The 8,762-nt window shown below is 34.0% G+C and overlaps 4 non-coding genes across 4 annotated transcripts; all 4 read left to right on the forward strand.

The window, feature by feature from the left end:
- Positions 1 to 2,598: 2,598 nt before the first annotated feature.
- Positions 2,599 to 2,717, forward strand: LOC149770489 (5S ribosomal RNA). Its single transcript, XR_016418660.1, has one exon. It is a non-coding gene; the product is annotated as a 5S ribosomal RNA (ribosomal RNA).
- Positions 2,718 to 3,617: 900 nt separating this feature from the next.
- LOC149770490 (5S ribosomal RNA) lies at positions 3,618 to 3,736 on the forward strand. Its single transcript, XR_016418544.1, has one exon. It is a non-coding gene; the product is annotated as a 5S ribosomal RNA (ribosomal RNA).
- Positions 3,737 to 7,291: 3,555 nt separating this feature from the next.
- LOC149770491 (5S ribosomal RNA) lies at positions 7,292 to 7,410 on the forward strand. The gene has a single exon (XR_016418902.1). It is a non-coding gene; the product is annotated as a 5S ribosomal RNA (ribosomal RNA).
- A 900-nt stretch (positions 7,411 to 8,310) lies between these two features.
- LOC149770492 (5S ribosomal RNA) lies at positions 8,311 to 8,429 on the forward strand. Its single transcript, XR_016418545.1, has one exon. It is a non-coding gene; the product is annotated as a 5S ribosomal RNA (ribosomal RNA).
- The last annotated feature ends 333 nt before the right edge of the window (positions 8,430 to 8,762 follow it).

Genomic DNA, 8,762 nt, shown 5'->3' on the forward strand with positions numbered 1-8,762 from the left:
AATTTCAACATGGAATTCTCCCCTTATCTGGGTCAGAAAATGGATGAGTGACAAATATGAGTATCTGAGGCCAGTTTTGCTTCTTTTGGATTAGAACTTTGAATCAGTATACACTTTAGTTACTAATATTATACTGCACACAAACATTTGTACATCGGAAACGTTGAAGAGATGTGTGACTAATCAGCCCAAGAGTCTTGAAAACGCATCAAGACAACAAATTATGTTTTACAGTCGAAATGTTGTTCTCACTAGAACTGAAATCATTTAATTTCTACTTAAATGCCCGAAAAATTTACAATTAAAACTACAATAAATGTTTTATACCTAGTCCCGCACAGTGACGTTTATCTGATTCCCTGTACTCACCGAGAGCATTCTGTGTCATATGGATGCATATCAAATGAAGTGAAAAGTAATGGAATACTCGCTTTTTTATTTATCCCTATGCATCGTGGTGCCCACACCATGATGAGACGCTGTTTCAATAAACCTTTTTATATATGTTCTTTACTGTTCTTCCTTTTTCTTCTTGCTTTATCATACTGACACACGAGAGAGAGAGAGAGAGAGAGAGAGAGAGTATGCAACAAAGTTCGCATAACTTTATCAGCTATTAACATTAATTGTACTTCTGTGTAATTTCATTTTTAACGCGTTATCCTATAACGATTGCAAACAAGGGCAAAAACTCTACTGATCTTACTCGATAATTATACCATACTGAATTAATAAGTTTATCTCGTAAAAACGGATCATATATATATCCTGGGTGGCTGAGGGTGTTTTAAGATATGTGTGTGTCTTTTGTGATATATATATATATATATATATATATATATATATATATATATATATATATATATATATATATATATATATATACGTTTGTGTGTGTACATACATACATACATACGTGTATTATTTACATATAGTCTTGGATAATTTTAATTATTGGGATATGGATTTTAGATATCAACAGATACAAAGGAAACAAACGTTTCAATACATATAATGACATTTTCTTAAATTCTACATTGTATCATATTGACCTACTACTTGCTAGGCAAGCTGACTTTTATAAAATTTGCAAACTCCTTATATATATTTAAACTTACTTTTAGTATTCAACCAGAAAATCAGTACAGTGCAGAAAGATTGAAAATATTATTTCTTTCATATATATATATATATATATATATATATATATATATATATATATATATATATATATATATATATATGTGAGAGAGAGAGAGAGAGAGATGGGGGGATTCGGAATGGTTTAAACAGACTCTAAATTACACTGATAAAATGTACATCAGTCCAATGGTTAACATGATAGATTTCTATCAAGCTGGTTGCCCTATTGTACCCTTGAGCAAGACTACCCTCATTGCCTAACAAAACCAAGCAGTCTTTTGCCAGAACACCATAATGTGAACTTAGGCCATCGAAATCAAATTCCTATGTGAAATTTGCCAATATAAGCCAATACACTTTAATGCAAACTTAGCCAATCTAAACCAAATATCTTAATGGAAACTTAGCCAAACACCTTAATGTGAACTTAGCCCATCTAAACCAATGTACCATAATGTGAACTTAGCCCATCTAAACCAAGAAAAGAATAATGTGATATTGGCTCATATAAACAAAAACACCTTAATGCTATCTTAGCCAATCTAAACCAACCGACTTAATTTATTTTTATAAAGAATACAAAGTGAAAATTTAAATACTTTTCAGCATTATAAATGAAATCACAAATAGTCCATGAAAAGTTATATGACAAGTCCAAAAGGGTAGTGTTCCAAATGAATGCCAGTGGTTTTCTGAATGAAGTCCAATTATGAATGTGCTGATGTAATAACAATCTTGACGTGTGGCGATGATGTAATTTAGAATGTCCTTGAATGAATTCATAATAGTCCCAAAATAGCGATTTTTGATATTTGGACATTAGTATTGGGGTGTATGGACATATTTGTTTTGCTTATCAAAACGTTGGAAATCGCCGACACCATGCGGTATCGGCATAGGCTGCTTACTAGCCACAGGGGGCTCGTATCATTGCTTACAATGAAACTATCAGTCGTACATATAGTATAAAATGTATGACTGTCAGTTCAATTGTGAGCAACGATGCGAGCCCCTGTGCTTACTAGCCTGCCATGCAAACTTGACCGACCTTTCATCGAGATATACCTGCATGAAATCGAGAGAAATACGATTTATTTTCTCAGAAATAATTCCGAGTATAACATCATTTGTCGTTAATGAAGCTGACTGACGAAAGAAAACGACAACCTTGATGAAATTTGACACGGAACTCGCCATTGTATTACTATTCAAATGACTGCACAAATATGGCAACCTACATGTCAGTGACATCGGCGATCAAATAAGCTCTTGCTTCTTTAAGGATTGAAACTGAAGGGATGTATTGTCGTAAGCAGAGCTCTCCCCTGTCTCTAATATATATATATATGTGTGTGTGTGTGTGTGTGTGTGTGTGTGTGTGTGCGTGTGTGTGTAATATATCTTTGTAACGACGAAGAGACAACCTATATTAGTCTTAAATTTGTACATACAAATGTCTACGGCCATACCGCGTTGAAAACACCGGTTCTCGTCCGATCACCGAAGTTAAGCAACGTCGGGCCCGGTTAGTACTTGGATGGGTGACCGCCTGGGAATACCGGGTGCTGTAGGCATTTTTTAAATTTTTTTTTGGTTCCATCCTCACTGTGAGGATATGCGATCATATATGGCCAATATTTCTTGTTCACAAATCTGGTGCAAATTTTTCAGTTTCCTCTACCTCCAGGATCGAAATGGGCCGCCTCGTATGCCGTCCAGATCCTCCAAATTTCTTCTGATATTCCGGATTCAGCCTATAGCGAATAATTGCAACGTATGCAATCGATGTCTTTCATTTTGGATACTTGTCTGTGGTATTTCTTATTCAATAATTGATAGATATATTTGGAATGTATTATTTTTAATTATTTTAATTTATTTACCTGTTTTTAGCAGGGCACCAGTCTATCAGTGTGAAACTTGGCATCCCTTAGCGAATACTTCGAATATGGGCCATTGACAAAATAAATTGGTGTATAAATCTCTGTTTTGATTACAGTAAGTTTGGATGGATGTTCCCTGCTTCCACTTCCTTGCACTTTCTGTGTTTCCACAACTTTAACGTTTCCGAGCTGCAAGACGATATCCGTTTCAAATCAGATTCGAGTCCGTCTTTAAAGGTAGCTCATAGGCTGATGTCGATTATTTACCTATTGAATTAGTCAGTTGATACAAGATAAATAATAATAATAATAATAATGCCCAAAAACAACAAAAATGAACTGAATCTTCGTTTAAATGCATTGTTATTTAAGTCCATTTGAAGGTGTAAACCTCCGGTTAAGCAACTAATGTCCGAGTCCGAAAATGCCTGAATTACAAATTTGAATAATGTATGAAGGCAGTTTATCTATATAAGTTTTAATAAGTACACTTTAATTACTAATTTTACACGGCACATAAACGTAAACGTCTGTACATCGGAAACGGTGAAGAGAGAAGCGAATATAAGTCTTAAATTTACACACACTTGTGTCTACGGCCATACCACGTTGAAAGCACCGGTTCTCGTCCGATCACCGAAGTTAAGCAACGTCGGGCCCGGTTAGTACTTGGATGGGTGACCGCCTGGGAATACCGGGTGCTGTAGACTCTAATTTTTTTTTTTCTTTTATAACTAAAAACAGTTGAAGTTTTTCTTTCTTTCTTTTATTGTAACTAAATTTACTTTATTCAATATAAATAATAAATAGAGCAATTTCTCGACTTTCATTTTCTCTTTTTCCTTAACTTTCTTCAATAATTCGGATCCTAAAAAAATCAAGTATAGGACCTGAATATAGCAAATGTTGCTTTGCACTTCTCTGCTCTTGGTTTCGATCCTTACTACTGGAATATGCGATCATAGATGACCAGTATTTCTTATTAACAAATTCGGTTCAATTTATCCAGTTTCCTCTACTTTTACTACCACAACAAGCTGCCTCCTTTCACGTCGAAATACTTCCTTCAAGTTTCTTCTCATATATTCCTGGTGTAGTCTCTAGCGCAGAGTTGCAAAATATGCGATCAATGTCTTTCATTTTGGGTACTTATTTGTGGTATTTCTTATTCACTAATTGATTGATAAATATGGAATGTATGAATTGTGAGAATTTTTTATATTAATTTATTGATTGATTGATTTCTTTTACAGCAGGGCCTCAGTCTGCCAGTGGGAAAATTGGCATCCTGTAGCGAATACTGTAAATATGGGCCATTGGCTAAATAAATTGGGTTATAAAATTCTGTTTTGATTACAGTAAGTTTAGATAGATATTCCATGCTTCCACTTTCTGTATTTCCACAACGTTAACTTCTACAAGTTGCAAGAAGAGATCCTTTGCAAATCTGATAAGACCCTATTTTTAAAGTTAGCTTACAGGCCGGTGTCGCTTATTTTAACCAAATGATAGGACAGAAAGAGGAATAATAATAATAATAATAACAACAACAATAATGTCCTGAATCTGCATTTTAAGTCAATTTCAACATGGAATTCTCCCCTTATCTGGGTCAGAAAATGGATGAGTGACAAATATGAGTATCTGAGGCCAGTTTTGCTTCTTTTGGATTAGAACTTTGAATCAGTATACACTTTAGTTACTAATATTATACTGCACACAAACATTTGTACATCGGAAACGTTGAAGAGATGTGTGACTAATCAGCCCAAGAGTCTTGAAAACGCATCAAGACAACAAATTATGTTTTACAGTCGAAATGTTGTTCTCACTAGAACTGAAATCATTTAATTTCTACTTAAATGCCCGAAAAATTTACAATTAAAACTACAATAAATGTTTTATACCTAGTCCCGCACAGTGACGTTTATCTGATTCCCTGTACTCACCGAGAGCATTCTGTGTCATATGGATGCATATCAAATGAAGTGAAAAGTAATGGAATACTCGCTTTTTTATTTATCCCTATGCATCGTGGTGCCCACACCATGATGAGACGCTGTTTCAATAAACCTTTTTATATATGTTCTTTACTGTTCTTCCTTTTTCTTCTTGCTTTATCATACTGACACACGAGAGAGAGAGAGAGAGAGAGAGAGAGAGTATGCAACAAAGTTCGCATAACTTTATCAGCTATTAACATTAATTGTACTTCTGTGTAATTTCATTTTTAACGCGTTATCCTATAACGATTGCAAACAAGGGCAAAAACTCTACTGATCTTACTCGATAATTATACCATACTGAATTAATAAGTTTATCTCGTAAAAACGGATCATATATATATCCTGGGTGGCTGAGGGTGTTTTAAGATATGTGTGTGTCTTTTGTGATATATATATATATATATATATATATATATATATATATATATATATACGTTTGTGTGTGTACATACATACATACATACGTGTATTATTTACATATAGTCTTGGATAATTTTAATTATTGGGATATGGATTTTAGATATCAACAGATACAAAGGAAACAAACGTTTCAATACATATAATGACATTTTCTTAAATTCTACATTGTATCATATTGACCTACTACTTGCTAGGCAAGCTGACTTTTATAAAATTTGCAAACTCCTTATATATATTTAAACTTACTTTTAGTATTCAACCAGAAAATCAGTACAGTGCAGAAAGATTGAAAATATTATTTCTTTCATATATATATATATATATATATATATATATATATATATATATATATATATATATATATATATATATATATATATATATATATGTGAGAGAGAGAGAGAGAGAGATGGGGGGATTCGGAATGGTTTAAACAGACTCTAAATTACACTGATAAAATGTACATCAGTCCAATGGTTAACATGATAGATTTCTATCAAGCTGGTTGCCCTATTGTACCCTTGAGCAAGACTACCCTCATTGCCTAACAAAACCAAGCAGTCTTTTGCCAGAACACCATAATGTGAACTTAGGCCATCGAAATCAAATTCCTATGTGAAATTTGCCAATATAAGCCAATACACTTTAATGCAAACTTAGCCAATCTAAACCAAATATCTTAATGGAAACTTAGCCAAACACCTTAATGTGAACTTAGCCCATCTAAACCAATGTACCATAATGTGAACTTAGCCCATCTAAACCAAGAAAAGAATAATGTGATATTGGCTCATATAAACAAAAACACCTTAATGCTATCTTAGCCAATCTAAACCAACCGACTTAATTTATTTTTATAAAGAATACAAAGTGAAAATTTAAATACTTTTCAGCATTATAAATGAAAATCACAAATAGTCCATGAAAAGTTATATGACAAGTCCAAAAGGGTAGTGTTCCAAATGAATGCCAGTGGTTTTCTGAATGAAGTCCAATTATGAATGTGCTGATGTAATAACAATCTTGACGTGTGGCGATGATGTAATTTAGAATGTCCTTGAATGAATTCATAATAGTCCCAAAATAGCGATTTTTGATATTTGGACATTAGTATTGGGGTGTATGGACATATTTGTTTTGCTTATCAAAACGTTGGAAATCGCCGACACCATGCGGTATCGGCATAGGCTGCTTACTAGCCACAGGGGGCTCGTATCATTGCTTACAATGAAACTATCAGTCGTACATATAGTATAAAATGTATGACTGTCAGTTCAATTGTGAGCAACGATGCGAGCCCCTGTGCTTACTAGCCTGCCATGCAAACTTGACCGACCTTTCATCGAGATATACCTGCATGAAATCGAGAGAAATACGATTTATTTTCTCAGAAATAATTCCGAGTATAACATCATTTGTCGTTAATGAAGCTGACTGACGAAAGAAAACGACAACCTTGATGAAATTTGACACGGAACTCGCCATTGTATTACTATTCAAATGACTGCACAAATATGGCAACCTACATGTCAGTGACATCGGCGATCAAATAAGCTCTTGCTTCGTTACAGATTGAAACTGAAGGGATGTATTGTCGTAAGCAGAGCTCTCCCCTGTCTCTAATATATATATATATATATATATATATATATATATATATAAATATATATATATATATATATATATATATATATATATATATATATATATATATATATATATATATATATATATATATGTGTGTGTGTGTGTGTGTGTGTGTGTGTGCGTGTGTGTGTAATATATCTTTGTAACGACGAAGAGACAACCTATATTAGTCTTAAATTTGTACATACAAATGTCTACGGCCATACCACGTTGAAAACACCGGTTCTCGTCCTATCACCGAAGTTAAGCAAGGTCGGGCCCGGTTAGTACTTGGATGGGTGACCGCCTGGGAATACCGGGTGCTGTAGGCATTTTTTAAATTTTTTTTTGGTTCCATCCTCACTGTGAGGATATGCGATAATATATGGCCAATATTTCTTGTTCACAAATCTGGTGCAAATTTTTCAGTTTCCTCTACCTCCAGGATCGAAATGGGCCGCCTCGTATGCCGTCCAGATCCTCCAAATTTCTTCTGATATTCCGGATTCAGCCTATAGCGAATAATTGCAACGTATGCAATCGATGTCTTTCATTTTGGATACTTGTCTGTGGTATTTCTTATTCAATAATTGATAGATATATTTGGAATGTATTATTTTTAATTATTTTAATTTATTTACCTGTTTTTAGCAGGGCACCAGTCTATCAGTGTGAAACTTGGCATCCCTTAGCGAATACTTCGAATATGGGCCATTGACAAAATAAATTGGTGTATAAATCTCTGTTTTGATTACAGTAAGTTTGGATGGATGTTCCCTGCTTCCACTTCCTTGCACTTTCTGTGTTTCCACAACTTTAACGTTTCCGAGCTGCAAGACGATATCCGTTTCAAATCAGATTCGAGTCCGTCTTTAAAGGTAGCTCATAGGCTGATGTCGATTATTTACCTATTGAATTAGTCAGTTGATACAAGATAAATAATAATAATAATAATAATGCCCAAAAACAACAAAAATGAACTGAATCTTCGTTTAAATGCATTGTTATTTAAGTCCATTTGAAGGTGTAAACCTCCGGTTAAGCAACTAATGTCCGAGTCCGAAAATGCCTGAATTACAAATTTGAATAATGTATGAAGGCAGTTTATCTATATAAGTTTTAATAAGTACACTTTAATTACTAATTTTACACGGCACATAAACGTAAACGTCTGTACATCGGAAACGGTGAAGAGAGAAGCGAATATAAGTCTTAAATTTACACACACTTGTGTCTACGGCCATACCACGTTGAAAGCACCGGTTCTCGTCCGATCACCGAAGTTAAGCAACGTCGGGCCCGGTTAGTACTTGGATGGGTGACCGCCTGGGAATACCGGGTGCTGTAGACTCTAATTTTTTTTTTTTCTTTTATAACTAAAAACAGTTGAAGTTTTTCTTTCTTTCTTTTATTGTAACTAAATTTACTTTATTCAATATAAATAATAAATAGAGCAATTTCTCGACTTTCATTTTCTCTTTTTCCTTAACTTTCTTCAATAATTCGGATCCTAAAAAAATCAAGTATAGGACCTGAATATAGCAAATGTTGCTTTGCACTTCTCTGCTCTTGGTTTCGATCCTTACTACTGGAATATGCGATCATAGATGACCAGTATTTCTTATTAACAAATTCGGTTCAATTTATCCAGTTTCCTCTACTTTTACTACCACAACAAGCTGCC

Source organism: Sinohyriopsis cumingii, unplaced genomic scaffold, assembly GCF_028554795.1.
Source record: "Sinohyriopsis cumingii isolate HCF-2022 unplaced genomic scaffold, ASM2855479v2 utg002479l, whole genome shotgun sequence".
NCBI lineage: Eukaryota > Metazoa > Mollusca > Bivalvia > Unionida > Unionidae > Sinohyriopsis > Sinohyriopsis cumingii.